The 23,888-nt window shown below is 44.7% G+C and overlaps 1 protein-coding gene across 1 annotated transcript in view; it reads right to left on the bottom strand.

Annotated features, from left to right (window-relative positions):
* The window catches only part of DCDC2C (doublecortin domain containing 2C), a 107,559-nt gene that overhangs the window by 2,610 nt on the left and 81,061 nt on the right, over positions 1-23,888 (bottom strand). The window contains exon 1 of the transcript XR_004302480.1: positions 579-866. The gene's annotated coding sequence lies outside the window, so the exon portion shown is untranslated. Of the gene's footprint in view, positions 1-578 lie in introns of the transcript that reaches the window.

Genomic DNA, 23,888 nt, shown 5'->3' with positions numbered 1-23,888 from the left:
CCAGCCTCTGTCACCTCAGGGAGCGCTGTCCCCTCTCCGCGGCCCACACCCACGCCAGGCCTCTGTCACCTCAGGGAGCGCTGTCCCCTCTCCGCGGCCCACGCCCGCTCCAGGCCTCGTCCCTCACAGAATGTTGTGAGGAAGGTAATGCTCTCACCTTCCCCTTCCCTCCTGCTGTCAAAGTCATTGTCTTCAACACAAAGTTGATCCTATCGCACCCCTGCTCTGACACAGCGACAGGATAAAGCCCAAACCGTCAGAACGACACAGAAGGTTGCAGCACGGACGGCCAGGGGACCCCCAGGGCCGCACCCCCCTCCCCCTCCCGAGGGCAGAGCCCCCAGAGACCCTTCCTGCCCGCCTGCACACGGGGCCACACTCCTGCTCTGGCCCCAGGGCCCGCCGCTCTGCGCTGCAGAGGCTAAGGTCTGAGGTAACCTCCTCCTGCTGCTAATGGAAGGCCGTGTGGGGAAGGGGGCGCCATGGCAAAATCCAGGACCCCGCGGCCCAGCTGGGAGGAGAGACACCCAGCGGGGCCTCCGCCCCCGGCAGGCCCTGAGGGACCCAGAAAGACTCACTCTGTGCAAAGTCCCGGAGAGCGGGCGATGCTGGGCCCGGCCCATTCGGCCATCAGAGGACCTTACACCGCCTCTGAGCTGCACTTCCGCCGCCCTGTCCCACCAGGCCCGCCAGCCACTTCCCGTGGGCGGGGCGGAAACCACGGCCGGCGGGGGCTGTGCGCATGGGCATGCGCGCAGCCCTTCTCCGCAGCGCCTCCTGGCGGATCCCTACCGAGCCGCACACGCCCCTGAGCGACCCTCTGTTTACTGCACCATCTACACAGCCCTGCAGCCTCTCTCCTGGGCCCGACAGGCGCGCTCCAACACATCCACACACGCTCCATCATGCGCGCCCCTGCGCCCCCTCCCACCGCAAGCGAGCTGTGGGCGGAGAGCAAGGCCGAGCCTCCTCACGCATGCGCGGGGCGCTCAGCCAGGCACCCGCCCGGACCCGCAGGTCCGCACTGCTTCCCTCTGTGTTCGCGCGAGGCCCGCCTCCCTCTTTAAGAATAATATTGCACACGTCGCCTTCCCTTTCTGGGTTCCAGTTATTCTTTCTTTTCTTTTTTTTTTTTCCCGGTTATTTCTTTCTTGAAACACAGGGTAAAAGTATGAATCTTTAAAAAGTAGGATTATAGTGGTGAGTGAACGAAAGCAGGCAGTGAGCTGTAAACATTGATCATGATCAACTCGTGATCACTTACGAGTTTAAACAGCAAAGCGGGAACTAGGTAGTGCCACCAGGTAACCTGACCGTGTGCCAGTGACAGGGGAGGCAGTGAGAGCCAGCACGGCGGAAGCCGCCCTTCGCAAACCTCGGGAGGCGTTCAGGCCGGGACCCACTCGGCAGCATGGGCCCTCCTGCGCGCTCCCTCCTGCAGGTGGGCGTGATCCCTGCTCACAGTCCGCCTGCGCCCACACGCGGGCAGGGCTGGTCCCTCAGCCTCGTGTCTCCAGCGCCCAGCTCAGCCCGACACACGGAAGGTACTCAGAAAATGTAAGGATACGGCCATAAAGAATGAATGAACCAGCTGTCCCCAGTCCTACACATAAAGCTTTCTTAAACACACAGAAAATTAGAATGTGCAAGATTAAAAACAGAATTAAGATATTAAAGCACATTTACCCCCCTCACTGAAATGGACAGATCGTCTAAGCAAAAGATCAACAAGGAAATAAAGACTTTAAATGACACACTGGACCAAATGGACTTCACAGACATATTCAGAACATCCCATCCCAAAGCAACGGAATACACATTCTTCTCTAGTGCCCATGGAACATGCTCCAGAATAAATCACATCCTAGGTCACAAATCAGGTCTCAACCGGTACCAGAAGATTGGGATCATCCCCTGCCTATTTTCAGACCACAATGCTTTGAAACTAGAACTCAATCACAAGAGGAAAGTCGGAAAGAACTCAAATACATGGAGGCTAAAGAGCATCCTACTAAAGAATGAATGGGTCAACCAGGAAATTAAAGAAGAATTTTAAAAATTCATGGAAACAAATGAAAATGAAAACACAACTGTTCAAAATCTTTGGGATACAGCAAAGGCAGTCCTAAGAGGAAAGTATATAGCAATACAAGCCTTTCTCAAGAAACAAGAAAGGTCTCAAATACACAACTTAATCCTACACCTAAAGGAGCTGGAGAAAGAACGGCAAATAAAGCCGAAACCCAGCAGGAGAAGAGAAATAATAAAGATCAGAGCAGAAATCAATGAAACAGAAACCAAAAGAACAGCAGAACAGATCAATGAAACTAGGAGTTGGTTCTTTGAAACAATTAATAAGATTGATAAACCCCTGGCCAGACTTCTCAAAAAGAAAAAAGAAGTGACCCAAATCAACAAAATCATGAATGAAAGAGGAGAGATCACAACCAACACCAAAGAAATACAATCAATTATAAGAACATATTATGAGCAACTGTATGCCAGCAAATTAGATAATCTGGAAGAAATGGATGCATTCCTAGAGATGTATCAACTACCCAAACTGAACCAGGAAGAAATAGAAAACCTGAACAGACCTATTACCACTAAGGAAATTGAAGCAGTGGTCAGAAATCTCCCAACAAACAAAATCCCAGGGCCAGATGGCTTCCCAGGGAAATTCTACTAAACATTTAAAGAAAAATTAATACCTATTCTTCTGAAACTGAAATGGAAGGAAAGCTTCCAAACTCGTTTTATGAGGCCACCATTACCTTGATCCCCAAACCAGACAAAGACCCCATCAAAAAGGAGATTATATCCCAATATCCTTGATGAACATGGATGCAAACATTCTCACCAAAATACTAGCCAAAAGGATCCAAGAGTACATTAAAAGGATTATTCACCATGACCAAGTGGGCTTTATCCCTGGGCTGCAAGGTTGGTTCAACATCCGCAAATCAATAAATGTGATACAATACATTAATCAAAGAAAGAACAAGAACCATATGATCCTGGGGCGCCTGGGTGGCTCAGTTGGTTAAGCGAATGCCTTCGGCTCAGGTCATGATCCTGGAGTCCCTGGATCGAGTCCCGCATCGGGCTCCCTGCTCGGCAGGGAGCCTGCTTCTCCCTATGACCCTCACCCCTCTCATGTGCTCTCTCTCTCTCTCTCATTCTCTCTGTCTCAAATAAATAAATAAAGTCTTAAAAAAAAAAAAAAGAACCATATGATCCTCTCAATAGATGCAGAAAAAGCATTTGACAAAGTACAGCATCCTTTCTTGATCAAAACTCTTCAGAGTATAGGGATAGAGGGTACATACCTCAATATCATAAAAGCCATCTGTGAAAAACCCACAGCGAATATCATTCTCAATGGGGAAAAACTGAGAGTTTTCCCCCTAAGGTCAGGAATGCAGCAGGGATGTCCACTATCACCACTGCTATTCAACATAGTATTAGAAGTCCTAGCCACAGCAATCAGACAACAAAAAAATAACAGGCATCCGAATCGGCAAAGAAGAAGTCAAACTCTCACTCTTTGCAGATGATATGATACTTTATGTGGAAAACCCAAAAGACTCCACCCCAAAACTGCTAGAACTCATACAGGAATTCAGTAAAGTGGCAGGATATAAAATCAATGCCCAGAAATCAGTGGCATTCCTATCCACCAACAACAAGACAGAAGAAAGAGTAATTAAGGAGTCGATCCCATTTATAATTGCACCCAAAACCATAAGATACCTAGGAATAAATCTAACCAAAGAGGCAAAGAATCTGTACTCAGAAAACTATAAAACACTCATGAAAGAAATTGAGGAAGACACAAAGAAATGGAAAAACGTTCCATGCTCATGGATTGGAAGAACAAATATTGTGAAGATGTCAATGCTACCTAGAGCAATCTACATATTCAATGCAATCCCTATCAAAATACCATCCACTTTTTTCAAAGAAATGGAACAAATAATCCTAAAATTTGTATGGAACCAGAAAAGACCCCGCATAGCCAGAGGAATGTTGAAAAAGAAAAGCAAAGCTGGCAGCATCACAATTCCGGACTTCCAGCTCTATAACAAAGCTGTCATCATCAAGACAGTATGGTACTGGCATAAAAACAGACACATAGATCAATGGAACAGAATAGAGAGCCCAGAAATGGACCCTCAACTCTATGGTCAACTAATCTTCAACAAAGCAGGAAAGAATGTCCAATGGAAAAAAGACAGTCTCTTCAACAAATGGTGTTGGGAAAATTGGGCAGCCACATGCAGAAGAATGAAACTGGACCATTTCCTTACACCACACACAAAAATAGACTCAAAATGGTTGAAAGACCTCAGTGTGAGACAGGAGTCCATCAAAATCCTAAAGGAGAACACGGGCAGCAACCTCTTTGACCTCAGCCGCAGCAACTTCTTCCTAGAAACATCGCCGAAGGCAAGGGAAGCAAGGGCAAAAATGAACTATTGGGACTTCATCAAGATAAAAAGCTTTTGCACAGCAAAAGAAACAGTCAACAAAACCAAAAGACAACCAACAGAATGGGAGAAGGTATTTGCAAATGACGTATCAGATAAAGGGCTAGTATCCAAAATCTACAAAGAACTTATCAAACTCAACACCCAAAGAACAAATGATCCAATCAAGAAATGGGCAGAAGAATTTGCGACGATGTGGATGGAACTGGAGGGTGTTATGCTGAGTGAAATAAGTCAATCAGAGAAAGACATGTATCATATGACCTCACTGATATGAGGAATTCTTAATCTCAGGAAACAAACTGAGGTTTGCTGGAGTGGGGGGTGGGGTGGGAGGGATGGGGTAGCTGGGTGATAGATGTTAGGGAGGGTATGTGCTATGGTGAGTGCTGTGAATTGTGCAAGACTGTTGAATCACAGATCTGTACCTCTGGAACAATGCAATATATGTTAAGAAAAAAGAAAATGAAGAAGATATCAGGAGGGGAAGAATGAAGGAGAGGAAATCAGAGGGGGAGAAGAACCATGAGAGACGATGGACTCTGAGAAACAAACTGAGGGTTCTAGAGGGGAGGGGGGTGGGAGGATGGGTTAGCCTGGTGATGGGTATTAAAGAGGGCATGTTCTGCATGGAGCACTGGGTGTTATGCACAAACAATGAATCATGGAACACTACATCAAAAACAGATGATGTAATGTATGGTGATTAACATAACAATAAAAAATTTTAAAAAAGAAATTGAAACTGAATGGTAAAAAAAAAAAAGAAAGAAAGAAAGAAATGGGCAGAAGACATGAACAGACATTTTTCCAAAGAAGACATCCAAATGGCCAACAGACACATGAAAAAGTGCTCAACATCGCTCGGCATCAGGGAAATCCAAATCAAAACCTCAATGAGATACCACCTCACACCAGTCAGAATGGCTAAAATTAACAAGTCAGGAAATGACAGATGTTGGCAGGGATGTGGAGAAAGGGGAACCCTCCTACACTGTTGGTGGGAATGCAAGCTGGTGCAGCCACTCTGGAAAACAGTATGGAGGTTCCTCAAAAAGTTGAAAATAGAGCTACCATATGACCCAGTAATTGCACTACTGGGTATTTACGCCAAAGATACAAATGTAGGGATCTGAAGGGGCACATGCACCCTGATGTTTATAGCAGCAATATCCACAATAGCCAAACTATTGAGCCAACAAAGAGCCAAGATGTCCATCGACAGATGAATGGATAAAGAGATGTGGTGTATATATATACAATGGAATATTATGCAGCCATCAAAAGGAACAAAATCTTGCCATTTGCAATGACGTGGATAGAACTGGAGAGTGTTATGCTGAGCAAAATAAGTCAATCAGAGAAAGACATGTATCATATGACCTCACTCATATGAGGAATTCTTAATCTCAGGAAACAAACTGAGGGTTGCTGGAGTGGAGGGGGGTGGGAGGGATGGGGTGGCTGGGTGGTGGACATTGGGGAGGGTATGTGTTATGGTGAGCCCTGTGGATTGTGTAAGACTGTTGAATCACAGACCTGTACCTCTGAAACAAATAATACATTATATGTTTACAAAAAAAGAAGAAGAAGAAGAAGATAGCAGGAGGGGAAGAATGAAGGGGGGGAAATCGGAGGGGGAGACGAACCATGAGAGACGATGGACTCTGAGAAACAAGCTGAGGGTTCTAGAGGGGAGGGGGGTGGGAGGATGGGTTAGCCTGGTGATGGGTATTAAAGAGGGCATGTTCTGCATGGAGCAGTGGATGTTATAGGCAAACAATGAATCATGGAACACTACATCAAAAACTAATGATGTAATGTATGGTGATTTACATAATATAATAATAAAAAAAGATATTAAAGCACGTTTATGTGAGTAATAGATTACCATGAAATGTAATATAAGTTTATGTTAAATATTAATATGAAATAAAATAATGTGTTATATTATTATGCAATAAAACATATTTCCAAACTCCCTGAGCTCTCCTTGCCCTTTAAATGCAGTTGCCAATGAGATGCTGCTAGTCCCACACACGTGGTCCATTTCCTATCAGAGCCGAGCCCACGACCCGGTGGACCTCTACATGGGACTAAAAGTGCATCACTTGGGTGCACTCCTCTGTCTCAAGTCTCCTGTCTGAAATCTGTACTCCTTGTCACAACTTTCAGGAGCTTTAGTTTTTCTCTTCTCTGTTTTTTTTACAAAGTATTAGAAGGGTATGCCGTGAAATATTACAATAATTGCATAATGCCTGGACGGAACTGTGGGCTGACAGACAGCACCACCACATGGTGGGTCTAAACCAGCACTTGTCATGCACTGAAAAACCTGGCCATCCAAAGTACAGTTTAGAGGGGTCCCTGCTTAGTGATGAGAGAGTAAGTCATCTGTTCAAAGCCACATAATGCAAGTGGAAGGCGGCCAGTAGACAGAAGGGCCGGTGGGTGCCCGGTCTGGGGCAATATATAAAGTGACCTACTTGGGACCGTTTCAATGGGGAAACTCACAAATGGACAAAGTGAGCCCAGAACAGCCATCTGCACGTGTCACACGTGCCCCACAAATGATCATCGATAATTCACTCTCTTACCAGGAAACGGAACCACTTTTTGATTCTTGCTGAGGTTCTTGAGAGATGCTAAAAAAGAGAGAAAAATCCAGATATTAATAAACTGACCAGAGGGTTTACATACCATGAGATTTAGAAGTAAGATCTACAGCTAAAGGAATTGCTGGAATATAACCAAGTGGACTAGTTTAGAGAGAATTTAGAGCCAGTTTCAGTAAAAGGATAATCATGCATCATGATACAGAAAGTCACGCCAACATTATGCAAATTGTAGTTTCTGAGATCACAGGGCAACTGGCAAAACTGTGACCTTATTTTTTTCCTCTAGAGAAAAGCACATTTTTCTGAAACTACTTCCTCATGCAGCTTCATTGAGGGAAGTCAGGGGCACATGGTGGCATTTCCTTCGCTCCACACAAGATTTAGCAGGTAACCGAGTCTCTCCGGTTACAACAGTAAACCATAAAATGCAGGTGCTGGGTGTACCCTACAAACAACCAGAAAATGTAAACCAGCTCAACTTACACAGCAGCTGCCTTTCAAAGACCCCAACAGTAAATAGCAATAAAAATAGAACATTCAGTCTAAAATGAAAAACACTAAAAGAAATGGATGACAACGTCAACACTTGCAAGACAGAACCCACTGATACACACAGTATGGCGTGAATAAATGCAGCGCAGCTTGTGTGGATCTGCCCCACTTCACGGCCTATCTGGCAATTTTGCTTTGACTTCAGGTATTCTGAGGTTTATGGGGTCTCTGTCAACTCATGAGCATCGCATGAAAATCTCGGTCCTATCATAGATACGTGCTTCTGAGTGTACCGATGTGCCCAAGTTCCCACTGGCATAATTAACACAGAAATACTTTTGCTAATAACCACTTCAGTGACCTTGAACTCAGGAACCAAACAGCTAGACTGAAGCTGTTCTGAAGGCCTGACATTTTGGCAAGTGGGATGAAAAAAAGATGGACAAGAGCAGCTGGGGGAGCTGACGGCCACTGGAGGAAGAAATTCAAGAAGCTGCTACAAGATGTGATTGGAGAGATTACACTGCCAACGGCAGCAGCTGGAGAATCTGAAAACTGGGACAGAAGAGAATGAACGAGAACTCAGAGTTTCAAGAGCAGGCTGGTTGTGAGGACATCGTGGGAGGCCAAAGGCCGCCCGGAACCAGACTCCCCAGCAGCTGGAGGAGGTCAGGAAAACCCTGCCTCTGTCCACAGAGAGTTCCGTCAATTTAACTGCTTTAAAGTGTATGTGATTTGAACATGTTGTGAGAGCGGTAGTCAGCACTTGCCTGGAAACCTCATTTTCGTTGTCATTATTTCTATGACTGCCACAGTAGACGGCAGCCACTCGCTATAAATTAAGATGTCAGGCTCAAATTGGTGAAAATAAATCCCATGTTTTGGTTTAGGGTATAATTCGTTTGCAAAAAGTAAGAAGCCCAGTGTTAGATAGCATTTAATTTTTGTACTTTGTAACTATTACCTAGGCATCTGATTTCTCTGTGGGCTAGAATGTTTTTTAAATAAATCAGCAAAGACATTTTCCAAGTCCTTAGAGGGAATTACAAATTAAATCAAAAAGTAGTTTGAATTCACAACATCTCTGATAGTGGCTTGAAGGATTCCTCTCCCACTGGGAACCTAGAAAAACAGGGAACTAATGAGCAAGCCTGCAGTCAGTACAAGCTATTTTATTCTTAAAATAATTTTAATTTTCTGCATTCAAATGTGCTCATGATAGAAAATTTGGAACATAGAGAAAAGCCCCCTAAAATGGAAATAAATTTAAGTCACAGACCCACCACTTGCTGTTTTAAATTATAATCTACATGAAATCTGGCAGTAGAGAAGAAGAACTGGTCTGACTTTAGAGCCTTAGGATAAACTTCCAGATGCAGATTGCTGGTTCAGAGGTACCCAAGCTTCAAAGTGCCCTGCAGAAAAAATGACCCAAGTCATACTCTCCTGAGGACATAGCTTCCCAAGTGATGGTTGTTGGCTCTTCCACACGCTCGGAAGTGGGGACGGGTCCTCCTTGCTCCTCACTGCCATGTCCAAACCGTTAGTCCTTCCTCCTCCCTAAAACCCTTCACAGTTCGTGTCCTCAGACTCTACTTGCCACTTACCCTCCTTGGAGCGGCCCGCCCCTCTCTCCCTGACTCTCCCAGTCCTCAGTCCCTCTCTCAGAGCCCCTCTCAGAGCCCTTGGGGATCTCAATAGCCACTCGAGACAAATCTTCCAGACTTGGTCTCTCAGCTCTGCCATCTCATCACATCCAGCAAGCCTGTTCTCCATCCTTCTCCCAAGACCACACCTTGGACCTCGTCACCACCAAGCAACGTGATGACCCATGTCCACTGCCCTCTGTAATCCTGACAGAGTTCTAATACCCCCTTCACCTCACTTCGCCTGGAGTTAGCATCTTATATAACCATGGTGCACTATAAAAACTAAAATTAACAGTAAGACAATACTATTTAACTACAGGCTTTGTTTGGATTCCACCAGTTTTTCCATTAATATCCTTTTTCTGTTCCAGGACCCAATTCACCGTAGTGCCTTGCAGTCAGTGGTTGTGTCTCCTAGTGTCCTCCAAACTGTGACAGATTCTCAGGCTCTCCTCACTTCCCATTGCCAGGACACTTCTGAAGACTACTGGCTGGGTATTCTGTAGAACGTCCCTCAGGTTGGGTGTGGCTGATATCTTCTCATGAATGGAACGGAGTTGTGGATTTGGGGGAGCAACACCAGAGAGATGCAGTGTCCTTCCCACTGCATCCTACCAAGAGGTATATGAGATTGACATTACTTTATCACTGATGGTACTAACCTTGACCCCTTGAGTTCTCCACTATAAAACATTCCAACATTTCCTTTTAAAGATTGAAAACCGATGATTTCATCCTTACCTTTTATTTTACACATAAAAAATAAGACCCAGATAGTAACGGTAGTAGAACTTCATCAGAAGAGAAACTGCAGAGGAGATGGGGTGGGAGGGATGGCTATTGGATCTTTAAGGTCCCTTCCTAGACTAAATTCCAATCATGTTATAAGCTGTTTATTCTTCTTTTCTTCATACTGATGAAAACATATCAGCATCTCATTTGAAAGGAATGACAACACATTATGCTATCGGTATTATTCCTGTGAAATTTGCCAAGAAATTCAACAAAAGTATATGGTGAAAGCAGGTGAGAATGCCTTCCTGGACCGTTCAACGTGAGCAAGTGTTTCAACCTGAATATTTGCCTGGCGCACAACGACAGTAAAATGTCCACTGGAGGACCAGTCAAAATCAGATGTGCGGAGATGGCTGGAAATTAAAGCAAGACACTGATGGAGGCGTGACACAGCAGGAGAGGGCCCCTCGGCCACGCGAAGAGATGCAAGTGTGTCTTCACAACAAGCAAACAGACCCGCAGAGCTCAGGGGAGTTCCAACAGAAGCCAGCACAGAATGAAGAATGGCTGTGGGTTTATATACAGTTTAGAGCTCCCAATATACCTTCAGATTACTTTCCTCATTTAGCACAACAGTGCCATATGCTATCAACTCTGTAGATGAGGAAAATAATGTTAAAAGAATTTGAGTGACTTGCTTGGATGCCACAGATCCCAGGGGCAGGGTGGGTACTTGGCCCCCAAGCTCTCGGTCTAGCACACTTCCCTCCACACACATCGTTGATTAAACTATTAAGGTTCATTTGATTGCTCAGTACCTCCGATTAACACTTTGCTTCTCCTTATCAATTCCCAAATAGTTTTAATACAATTTATAAGTAATTACATATTAATGTTGTCTTATCAGTTTTAATGTATCCAATGACAGCTCCACAAGGCCATTTTGGAGGAGTGATGTCAATAAACGGGGAAAGCCTATACCGTTTCCATGGCTCTCAGGTGAGACAACGGCCCCTTTTCCTGCACCCCTGCGTATAAGGCACATAGTCTCCCATCACTGAAGAGGAAAGCAGCCATATAAACTCAACTTGTCCAGACACCAAGAAACAATTTTTATGAACTTGAAAGATCATTTAATCGAGCTAACATTATTAATCCTATGAAACTGGAGAGGGGCTTCATATTCAGGCAGACCTCATTTTATTGCAATCTGCTTTATTGCACTTTGCAGATACTGGGTTTGTTTTTTGGTTTTTGTTTTTTTTTTACAAATTGAAGGTTTGTGGCAACTCTGCATCGAGCATGTCTGTCAGCACCGTTGTTCCAACAGCATTTGCTCATGTTTGCATGTCACGTTTTGGCAATTCTTGCAATATTTCAAACTTTTTCATTATTGTCATACGTGTTACAGTCATCTATGAGCAGTGATTGCCACTCACTGAAATCTCAGATGAGAGTATTTTTTAGCAATAAATTATTTCCTAATTAAAGTATGTACATTGATTTTTAAACATAATACTATTACACACTTAACAGACTACAATATGGTATAAATGTAACTTTCCTGTACAGTAGAAAACCAAAACCTTCATCTGACTTTGCTTTACTGCAATATTTGCTTTACTGGAATATTAGCTCTATTGTGGTGCTCTGGAACCAAACCCACAGGATCTCCCAAGAATGACTGTAGATCAATTACTATCCTGGAACTGAGTTAGTCTGGCTAGCCCAAGAAAGAGAGAGATCTTAGCTTCTCAGAAATGACTTAGGTTTAGGAGTAAGGAAAGTATCTAAGGAGAAAAGTATACTGAACACTTTTCTCTAGAATTACTTGGCTTGAGTTCTGTCTAAAGGCAAAGATTAGATTCAAAACTCGAACAACCCCCAGTGAACTAAAGTCAAGCCCTCGGGGTGGGCAGCATCACGAGGGATGGGCAGCTCCTCACATGCTCATCAGCTGAGGAGAGCGGGTAGGAGCAGCTGAACCACACTCAGATTGCACAAATCCAGCCCAACTGGAACGGGAAGGGAGTGTCTGATGCCATGGCCCCTCTTACCCGTGAGCACTGGGGCCCCGGGACCGGTCCGAGCTGACACAGCCAGGAGACAGCAGTCTCCAGGACTACTTCTGGATGCTCAGCGCTCACTCTCCTCTGTACCAGGTTTAGTCTAAGCACCATTTTACACCTACCTAAAAGATCACAGAATATCACTAAACGAATTTGTCAAAGAAAATAAAACCTCTCAAATAACAGCACTTATAATGTACAGAATGGAGAGAAATGCCCACTGGCTAAGTCACTGCCGACCAAAGACCGAAGACCACACAGAAGCACTCAGACACGCTGATGGGTAGACAGGGAAACGCAAACCAGGGCCAGACACCAAGCCAACGGTAACCATCTGTTTTTCTCTCAGTGTTCCTTATCCTGGGTCAAATAAGATGTGTATTCAGTGCAGTCATTTTCTGCTTGGTTAACACCCTCCCCTACTGACCAGGGCTGGCCTCACACACCTTAGAGCTCAACTACTTCCTTCCCACACCTACTTCTTCAAAGTAAAGGTGGCTTCCATGTACAAGGGAAGTTGGGACACCAACTTAGCTTCACACTACAGTGTAAATAACTCATAACAGTTCCCCAGAGCAGAGGCTTTATATACTGGCCACCCGATAGGAAGAGAGAAAAGCAGGGAAGGACCCACTGAGGGGTGGGGAAACAGGGAAGGGGCCGTGAGGGCTGACATCCCTGAAACCCAATCACCAATCTGCTCGGGGTCACTCTGATGAGATTCATTAAAACAGCAGGGAATGAGCAGAAGCCTGGTTCAGGCAAGGAAGTCCCCTCACTTTACCCAAAGATAGGAAATGAGAGTTAAAAAAATAAACCGTATTAATTAATTTGGCCAGAGCAGGCTGTTACCACAAGTCAAAAGAGGTGGTCAAAACAGACCACACTTAAGAAAAGCACACAAAATCATGAGGTGCTTTTGACCTAAAAAGGTGTTGATCAAAAAAGCTGGGTACGTGTTCTCTGCTCTTTATGAGGCCCGTCCTGCCTGCTGGACCCAAAGTCTCACCAACCATTAGTAGCTCTTTGAATGACAATCAGTAAGTTACAATTTTATTTTAATGATTCCCAAGTTTCCAGATTTACTAAAATCATAGGAAGAAAAAAAAGACATCTAATGAAGACTCCGAAGAGCCTGAGAGTCTGGCCTGGCCACGCTCCACCTGGGGGCTGCCAAGCCTTCAGCACACGGAGGAGCGACAGGTGAGGACCCGTCGCACGGAGGCTGCAAAGGGAGGTTTCTGAGCCAGGCACCTGGGTGCTGGGCAGCATCATGCTTGTTCCCTGGCTTTGCCCCTAGAACTGGGAACCCTCTGAAGCAAAGTAAAAAGGTTGAAAATCACAGAGGGAAAAATACTGGTCTTTTCTTCTGATTCTTTTGTTCCTTCACTTCAAATATCCCTCTACTTCCCAATTCTCAAAAACAAGCAAAAATAACAGCAATGTGACATGGCCAAAAATTATTCCCAATAACATAAAACAAACAAACTTACTACTGCCTTGGATTAAACCTCAGGGACTTAAAATGGCCTCATGGCCCCAGAAAAACGAATCTCGCAAACGCGAACAAAATGTAAGAAGGCACAGCACTGGTCTGTAAACTCGGGTCACAGCTGGCCAGAACTCTGGGGCCTCGAGCACCTGCTTCTATGGAGGTCGACAGAACAGATGGCCACTAACAGCCACGAGCATTCGGTAGGAAAGGTGACATTTTTTAAGTGAGGTGTGAAATGGGCTCACTCCCTTCTCCCAAATCAGTCTTTGCACTGGGCCACAATCTCCGGTGGCCTCAGATTGGCTGATTAATTCCAACAGTCCTGTGGCCTGTACTTGCGTGAAAAAGTGCCCAGAGACCTTGAAGTGTGTCATTGAACCACAGATCCATGGAGAAGAGCCCAGAGATTACCTGGCCACTTGGAAACCAACCGGAGTTGTCATAAAATCACTCACAGCCACCTCATCAAGGCGACTCCATGCTGGCGTGAGGGGCAAACCCTCCGGCCCACCAGCGCGTGCAGGACCAGGCCCGTGGGAGGCACCAGCCCAGCCCGCGGCCAGCGCTGCGCCTCACCGACAATGGGGGGGGGGGGGGGGAAGGAGAGATGGATTTGCTTGAATTTCTGCTCTTTCTTCTGTCACCTGTGTCACCGAGGACAAGGCGGGTTGTCATTCTGTTCTCCTCTGGAAAATGAGGAGTGTCACCTAGCGAGGTTGTTGAAATGAAAATAAAAATCAAAAGGAAATGTCTATGGAGGTGTTCTGGAATCCATGTGTATTTTTAAAGTGCTGTTAAAGCAGATGGTTCAGTATATGTTTCCTATACTTAAGGCTCCATAAAAGCCTATAGCATTTAATGGGATTTTTTAAAGTGCTCCAGACCTCGAGTGCAGGGAAGGGCACAGGAGGGGCTGGGAGGGGCAGCCAGGTTAGGTGTTGCCCACTGAGATTTCTCTGGCGTGAATTGTCACCTGAAGAGCATCCTTCAGTTAAAAATAATAACGAATAGAGACGCCGTCGTTCAGACCCATACTCTACAACTGAATGGACACTCCAGCCGACTTACCCGTGGTGCCCAGCCAGTTTCCTTTGGCCACGAGGTGGCGATCGGGGGCCCTCATGTGCACCCCAAGCCAGGCAAAACCCACCTTCCAGTTGTACGCCTCAAGGGATGCACTTTATAAACCACCTCCTTTCTTCAAAACAAAACAAAACAATTCTCTCGTCATCTTGTTGGCATTTATCATACTGAATGATGATTTTCCTCTTAAGTTACCAAGAAGAGTCGAAAATCAAGAGGTACGCATTCCCCAACATTCACTGGAGATTCTATTTCCCCAACATCCAATAGAAATTGTTGTTGAAGGATGCCCGGGTGGCTCAGCCAGTTAAGTGTCTGCCTTTAGCTCAGGTCATGATCTCAGGGTCCTGGGATCAAGCCCTGCATCGGGCTCCCTGTTCATCAGGGAGCCTCCTTCTCCCTCTGCCTCTGCCACTCCCCCCGCTCATGCTCGCTCTCTCTCTCTCTCTCTCTCAAATGAATAATTAAAATCTTAAAAAAAAAAGAAATTGTTCAAAGATTCTGATTGTGGAGATATAAACAATTATAATGAAAATTTAAAATTGAAGCCCCAAACATAAGGTAGGATGGGTCCTCAGTCAGCCTGTGTCCCCCACTCCCAGTCCACAGACAGGAAATAATATAAAAGGTCAGCCACACAAAGAACCTCACTACTGTCTGGGAGCCTGAAAACCACCGCCCCTCCTTTAGCCCAGCCTCTCTGGTCCCCAGACGCCATCTCCCCTCTGCTCCTTGGTGGCTCTACCCAACAAGAACCCAGTGCTCTTCTTCACATAGAACCCTCAAGGCTCTTCTGACAGCTAGTTTATTTTAGCTGGGAACAACGCTAAGAGACATTAGCCGGTGAGACATGAGAGGGGACAGCCCACCCACAGGACTAGGGAGTTTGGGCGCATCTCCTCCCTACGAGCCAGCAGAGCTCCCTTCAGCCTCTCCTGTGTAGACACCCCTCTATCTTTCTTCAAGGGGAACAATGCCCAGGTCCTCACACTCAGGTCCACAGAAGGAGCGGAGGCAACGAACAGAGCTAGGTAATCCCTGAGGTAATCTCAGAAGACACTATTATCTCATGGAACTGTAATCACCACCCTTTCAAGGGAAAAAGGCTGCAGGTGTTCTGTTTTGGGGACTAAATTACAACCAAAGAGCACAGTAGTTACTGATAAAGATCCGAGCCATGATTCAAGGCTACGGCATGAACCTCAGGGTCCTCTGCTCCTACCCATGGACACGAGACCTTCAGACCCCAGAAGACACGCCGTCCAAGTTCTGCTGCAACAGGAGAATTCAGAAATGGGAAATAACATGTGACCTTGGAAAGGATACCTACCCACTCTGTGCCTCAGCCCCCTTATCTGTAAAATATCCAACTTACATAATGAAAAGACAGTTCATATGTCCATAGGATTTTTATAATTTGCAAAGCATTTCCCAAGCTTTATGTCATTGAATACTGTAAAATGTCAGTTCCTACTCTTCGTGGCCAATATGTTACACCGGAAAGGCATATATATCAAACCTCTTTTAAAACTACAAATCTAGGGGTGCTTTTGGCTCAGGTCATGATCCCGGGGTCCTGGGATCAAGTCCCACATCAGGCTCCCTGCTCAGCGGGGAGTCTGCTTCTCCCTCTGCCTTTGCAGCTCTCTCGTGCTCGCTCTCTCTATGTGTCAAATAAATAAAATCTTTTAAAAATTTTTTAAATAAATAGAACTACAAATCTAAAAAATTATAAGTAAACAGTTATGAAAACAATTTAGGAAAGTATTTCTAATTTGGTGATGTTATTGTTACGGGGTTGGGGTGGGGGCCAGAAATGTATGGTGGGCAAGAAGTAAGATCTTTTGTCTATTGAATGTTCTCTGCATATTTTAACTATATTTCAAGAGACAAGAGTGACTAGCTGTTTATATAATAGGATCATACCCGTATCCGCACCCATGGCTGAATTATTACAGAATATACACATTTCTATTTCTTCACTATCGACATGACATACCTTTTTTCTTTGTGTTGTGTCTTAAGGGAACACTTTTCTTAAAAGACATTCGTGAATTGTCTTCCTGAAATAGAAACCATCAGTGTTAGCAGCTGAAACTTTGTCCTCTGAACTATAAGCAGGAGTCCTTAGGAGTGAGACGCTCAGCCACAACCGGACCCTGAGGACTGAAGTCTGCAACAAAGGTTAGTCTACTGGGGATATTAGTGCACTCAACAATGATTTGCCAAAACATGACAGCCGCCCTGGAAGGCTACCTACCTTTCCATGAAATGGCAAGCGCCACCTTGACTCTAGCCTGGCCTGTGAGTCCAGACCAAGATCAACGAAGCCCATGGATCCCCATGAATGAGAAAAGTTCCCCTCGTCTGGCCTCAAGCTCCAGCCCCAGGCTGCTGGACTTTTCACTCTGGGCAGTCCAGGGACCGAGCTGGAGAACAGGACCTATGGACCCAGTTCACAGATTCCCATGGGCCGCTCCAAGCCGTCAACCACCATCTCGTCCTCCCCAACATTTCCCATGTCAGAAAGGACCCAGCTTTACCGTGCTAAGTGGAAAACTGGAAAGAGAGTCCCTCCTATCCTAACAACAAGAAAAAGTGAAAAAATCTATGAAATTACAATTTTCTTGAACTCATCAGAGAGTTGAGACCACAGGGAAACCTACTAGCCTAGAATCCAGCAGACAGACTCTGCCAAGGAGAGACAGGGCCTGAGCACCAGCTGCCCTAGGGTGGAGTGCGGGGGAAGACAAGGGGTAAGAAGATTTCAGACGCAGATCACAGATCAGATCGGAGTGAGAGCAACAAGCCTGGCACACACAGCCAGGGCCCCCTGGATGAATGGCTGATCCCATGGCCAGGGCAGAGAAAACAGAGGGGCCTGTGGGGGAACTCATAGTAACAGAAAAAAGGAAGTTCTTAAATTAACAAAACACATCAAAGGATCCAGGAGCCAGGCTGAAAAAAATACAGTGGCCAAAACTGGAAAAATTAGAACAACAAATAATGTAATACTGGATTAGAACCCAAAGTAGAAAATAAATATACAGAAGTCCATAATGATGTGAATAAATGGTTGAATAAATAACTAAATTGGAGATAAGAAGCACATATTCCTTATGAGGTGGTGGTGAATTCACACTTTACTTCCTTTGGAGGTGAGACTTAGCAACTCGCTTCCAACACACAGAGTAGCAAAGGCATGAATAGTAAGTTCACAGAGGAGAACCTGATAACACCATGTCACCCAAGAATGAAGGTTGCTATTACTGGGGACGCCACATGGATGTCCTCCGATATGATACAAGAAGGGCACTTCACCTCTGCAGCATTCTTTCCAAAACCCCAGCGTGATCATGAGAAGACACCACTGGGGGACCCTTCCTGGGGCCTGCCTCACCCTGATGTCAAACCAAACAAAGGCATCACAAGAAAATGGCAGACACTAGGATCCTTCACAGATATTAACACATTAAATCTGACTATATGTAAAGAAAGATAATACATCATGAACAAGTAGGGCTTCTCTCAGGAGAGCAGAATGGGATAGCCGCTGAGGGAAAGTTGGCCAGTTCCTTATGTCCCAAAGTTAAATATGTTTTTACCACAAACCCCAGCAATCTCACTCCTGGGTATTTACCCAATCAGTGCATAAATGTCCAGAGCAGCTCTTTTCAAAATTGCAAAAAACTGGGCACAACCCAAAGTCCTTCAACTGGGGAATGGATAAACACGCAGTATTCCATCGGTAACGCTGACCACCGCTCAGCGAGTGAAAGGGACACCTGGCCAGTACCTACAAGACGGAAGAATCCTGCCGAGGCTGCTTTCAGGCAGCAGACTGGAGTAGCAGGAACCTGCGTGAGGCAGAAGGGCCCACGCCACCGCCAGGCTGAGCGCAGACTCATCGGAGACCCACCTCGAAATATCCACAGGCCCTTGCTGACCAGTGGCCACTTACAACCAGGCACAGATACCAAAAAAGGAAAATTCCATACATTCCCATACTTCCTAACCTTCCCCCTTAACTACAGACCCCCCCCACCGCCTCCTGGCGGACAGTCTCCCCTTTGCTGCCCATCCGCTGCTCCCTTGCAGCATATTCAATAAACTTCTATCTCCTTTGTTCTGCCTCCAGTGAATTCTTTCACCACCCAGGCCGCCAGCCTCTGGGTCACCCCACAAATCCCACATGGACCGGGTCACCCCACAAATCCCACATGGACCAGGTCACCCCACAAATCCCAAATGGATCACAGTAAGTGGAAGACAGACTCCCAAAAGAACATACTCCCTGACCTGAGATCCCTAATGCCAGAAGCAGCCCCTCCCTGACCTGAGATCCCTAAATGCCGGAAGCAGCCCCTCCCTGACCTGAGATCCCTAATGCCAGAAGCAGCCCCTCCCTGACCTGAGATCTCTAATGCCAGAAGCAGCCCCTCCCTGACCTGAGATCCGTAATCCCGGAAGCAGCATCTCCCTGACCTGAGATCCAAAATGCTGGAAGCAGCATCTCCCTGACCTGAGATCCAAAATGCCGGAAGCAGCATCTCCCTGACCTGAGATCCCTAATGCCAGAAGCAGCCCCTCCCTGACCTGAGATCCCTAATGCCAGAAGCAGCATCTCCCTGACCTGAGATCCCTAATGCCGGAAGCAGCCCCTCCCTGACCTGAGATCCCTAATGCCAGAAGCAGCCCCTCCCTGACCTGTCGGTGGGAGTCTCAATCTCCCCCTCGGAGCCCACTGGTGCGTCTCCAGCGAGCGTCCCTCTGCCTCCCGCCCGTGAGTGAGTCAGGAGCGAGATGCTGACAGCCACAGGAGGCACTCCGAGTCCCACCATGAGAGAGGGCAGGACAAACCACACAGAGTTCCCAGGAGAACCCAAAAGGCAGCAGCGGAAGCCACTTTGCAAAGAGACAGAAGCCTGGGACCTCAATCCTCTCCGAAAACAGCAAACAACACAGCAAAGAGATTTACTGTGTGCAAAATGATGGCTGATTTCATCAGGAGACAGGATTTTCAAAATGAAGAAATTGTGCTTTATCTTCAGAGGCATCACATGTATGGAAAATCGCTTTTGCAAAACTTAGCATTGCTTAAAAATGAGGGATAAATGAGATATTTCTCTATTTGCATTTTATCACTGTTTTCAATAAAACTGTTCGATTTGGCTTGCAGCATCGTGGAAAGCCTGCAGTAAACAATCCATAAGTCCTTATACTGTCTCTAAGATTAAACATTAAAAACTTACTTGCAAAAACCTAGTCACTTCCTTTAAAATGTCATAAATACTTTCTACAACATTTTGCAGAAGTGCAGGGCTCAAAACACAGACACAAGATGAGGTCCATTCTTTGCCATGTTGCAGGGTCATTAGCAGGGCACATGGGGCCCTTCTCCAAGGCACCTGCATCACTGTGATCTGAGCTGGCTTACCCCACCTGTGACTGCCACCCTCCCTTACCCAAAATGCCCCCCAGGAAGTAAGCAGAAAGAATAAAAGGTGTATTGTTTGTCATCAGCTCTACCTGGGATCTGGTGGGGTCAGAGTAGGGATATTTCACTTAGGTGAGGTTATTTGGGTATTTCCTTGATTTTCAGTTATCCATATTATTAATATGGAAAAATGTTAACTCGACACATATCAGTGATTGCCTTCATCCCCACTTCAGTTTATATTTCCAAGTTTTGAATCGGAATCCAGTCTAGTCCAAATAGACCTAGAAAGAAAATGTCACTAATAATTCAATAGAAGGTAGACTTTTCCTAAATCTACATTACGATTCCCTGAAAGGACAGAATGGGGGTAAAAGTTTACACCGTGAAAATCTCACTGGAAATGCCCTGCAGTTGTAAGGACAGTCCAGGTAGATGCACTCTGAAATTAGGTTAAGACCCTTTTTTAAACATCCCTTATAACAATGAACCTCCCTTACACATCATGTATGTGTTCCTCTTTTTCTATGGGATAAAGGCAATGAGATCTTTTAAATAAAATGCTTACTTTTGATATCAAAATTATTTGTTGGGAAAATGACAGGATTTTGGTAAATATTGATGATCATGTAATAACTATGACCTCTTGGAACAACTGAGTACAAGCAAGATAATAAAATGTTTCTAAAAAATGTGAGGTAACAGGATACAAAAATCAAGCTACAGAAATCCATTGCATTCCACGCACTCATAATGAAGCAGCAGAAAGAGAAATTTAGAAAACAGTATCATTTAGAATTGCACAAAAAAATAATAAAATATCTAGGAATAAACCTAACCAAAGACATGAAAGACCTATACTCTGAAAACTATACAATACTGATGAAAGAAACTGAAGACAACACAAAGAAATGGAAAGACATTCCATGCTCATGGATTGAAAGAACAAATACTGTTAAAATGTCTATAGTACCCAAAGCAGTCTACACATTTAATGCAATCCCTATCTAAATAACAGCAGGATTTTTCACAGAACTAGAACAAACAATACTAAAATTTGTATGGAACCACAAAAGACGCAGAATAGCCAAAACAATCTTGAAAAGTAAAAGCAAAGCTAAAGACATCACAATTCCAGACTTCAAGTTATACTACAAAGCTGTTGGGAGCACCTGAGTGGTGCAGTCGGTTAAGCATCCATCTCTTGGCTTCAGCTCAGGTCATGATCTCAAAGTCATGAGATCGAGCTCCACATCAGGCTCTGTGCTCAGCACTGAGTCTGCTTAAAAGACTCTCCCTCCTCTCCCTTTGCCCCTCCCCCTCTCTCAGACAAAAATAAATAAATCAAAAAAATTACACAGCTGTAGTCATCAAGACAGCATGGTACTGACACAAAAATGGACACATAGATCAATGGACAGAATAGAAAGCCCAGAAATAAACCATGATTATATAGTTAATTAATCTTCAGTAAAGGAGTCAAGACTATGCAATGGGACAAAGACAGTCTCTTCAACAAAGGGTGTTGGGAAAACTGGTCAGCAACATGCAAAAGAATGAAACTGGACCACTTTCTTACTCCATACACAAAAATAAACTCAAAATGGACAAAGGACCTAGATGCAAGACCTGAAACCATAAAAATCCTAGAAGAGAGCACAGGCAGTAATTTCTCTGACATCAGCCATAACAACTTTTTTCCTAGAGATGTCCCCTGAGGTAAGGGAAACAAAAGCAAAAATAAACTGTTGGGACTACATCAAAATAAAAACCTTCTGAAGGAAACAATCAACAAAACTAAACGGCAACCTACTGAATGACATATCTGATTAAGGGTTAGTATTCAAAATATATGAACAACATATACAACTCAACACTCAAAAAAAAAAACAAATAATCCAATTAAAAATGGGCAAAAGACATGAGCAGACATTTCTCCAAAGACAACATACAAATGGCCAACAGACACATAAAAAGATGCCCAACATCACTGATTATCAGGGAAATGCAAATCAAAACCATGATGAGAGGGACGCCTGGGTGGCTCAGTCGGTTAAGCGTCTGGCTTCGGCTCAGGTCATGATCCCAGGGTCCTGGGATCGAGTCCCGCATCGGGCTCCCTGCTCCGCGGGGAGCCTGCTTCTCCCTCTGCCTCTGTCTCTCTCTCTCTGTCTCTCATGAATAAATAAATAAAATCTTTAAAAAAAAAAAAAAACCATGATGAGATATCACATCACACCTGTCAGAATGACTAAAATCAAAAACGCAAGAAACAAAAAGTGTTGGTGAGGATGCGGAGAAAAAGGAGCCTCATGCACTGTTGGTGAGAATGCAAACTGGTACAGCCACTCTGGAAAACAGTATGGAGGGTCCTCAAAAAGTTAAAAAATAGAACTACCTAAAAAAAAAAAAAAATAGAACTACCCTCTGATCTATTAATCGTACTGCTGGTATTTACCCAAAATACAAAAACACTAATTCAAAGGGATACATGAACCACTATGTTTATTGCAGCATTATTTACAGTAGCCAAATTATGGAAACAGCCTGTGTCCATTGATTGATGAATGGATAAAGAAGTGGTATGTATACAATGAAATATTACTAAGCCATAAAAAAATAATGAAATCTTATCATTTGCAATGGCATGGATAACCCTAAAGAGTATAATGCTAAGTGAAATAAGTCAGACAGATACTGTATGACTTCACTCATATGTGGAATTTAAGAAACAAAACAAATGAACAAAGGGAAAAAAAGAGACAAACCAAGAAACAAACTCTTAACTACAGAGAACAAACAGATGGTTACCAGAGGGGAGGTGGGTGGGAGGAACATGTAAAATTAAAAAAAAAAAAAACTATTTACTAGGAAAATGGCAGGATTTCAGTAAATATTGATGATAATGTAATAACTATGACCTCTTGGAAAAATCAAGTGCAAGCAAGATAAGAAAATGTTTTTTAAAAATGTGTCTGCTCCTGCTGAGTCCTTCCTTTGTGGATTTGCTGTCATCCTTAAGGTGGAGTTTTAAAAATCAGAAGCCAAGAAACAAAATAAGGGGCAACATATACAACAGAATAGAAAGTAGCTGCTCAGTAAATTAGGCACAAAGGAGAAAAAGGGGAATAGCTCCTCTCTAAAAACGGAGGGACATTTCAGCTGCGGAGACAGAAAACAAATTTTGATTCTCATTTTAAATGTCTGTTTCCTGAAAATCTCAAATGTAGCCAACCACCAATTACCTTTTGAGTACCTACTATGTGCCCTAGGCTCTGCTGGTCTCTGCTGAGGGCTGCAGGGAACGTAAGATGTGGTCTTTACGATGAAGAAATATATGGTTGTACTGAGGGACTAATTAAAAAATAGGAAATACATGCCCCGTGAGACAGCAAATAACAAATCTATAAAATTCAATGTTAATAACCGTGTATAATAACTTCGTTAACACAAAGTAAGTTGTGCAGGATCTCAAAAACTGACAAAGTTTGGAGTATCAATGCTGGTTTCACAGAAGTGGTCAGACTTAGGTAGGGACAGTAAAGGTTTGAAAAGAGCAGGGACATAGTTAAAGGGGAAAAGGTGTGCAGGTGTAAACAGAGTCAGGAGAGCAGTGTGATGCCAGGAGCTGACCAATATCAATCAGCACTGAGGCACAGAGCCAGAGGGAAGACTCAGATCCAGGGACGTTGGAAAGTTCCTGGATGGCCACAGTGCTGGAGGCCACCGTGCTGGAGGCCACCGTGCTGGAGGCCACCGTGCTAGAGGCCACTGTGCTGGAGGCCACCGTGCTGGATGGCCACCGTGCTGGAGGCCACCG

Source organism: Phoca vitulina, unplaced genomic scaffold (genome assembly GCF_004348235.1).
Source record: "Phoca vitulina isolate PV1807 unplaced genomic scaffold, GSC_HSeal_1.0 scaffold42, whole genome shotgun sequence".
Classification (NCBI taxonomy): domain Eukaryota; kingdom Metazoa; phylum Chordata; class Mammalia; order Carnivora; family Phocidae; genus Phoca; species Phoca vitulina.
This window is presented reverse-complemented; position numbering and strand designations above follow the sequence as displayed.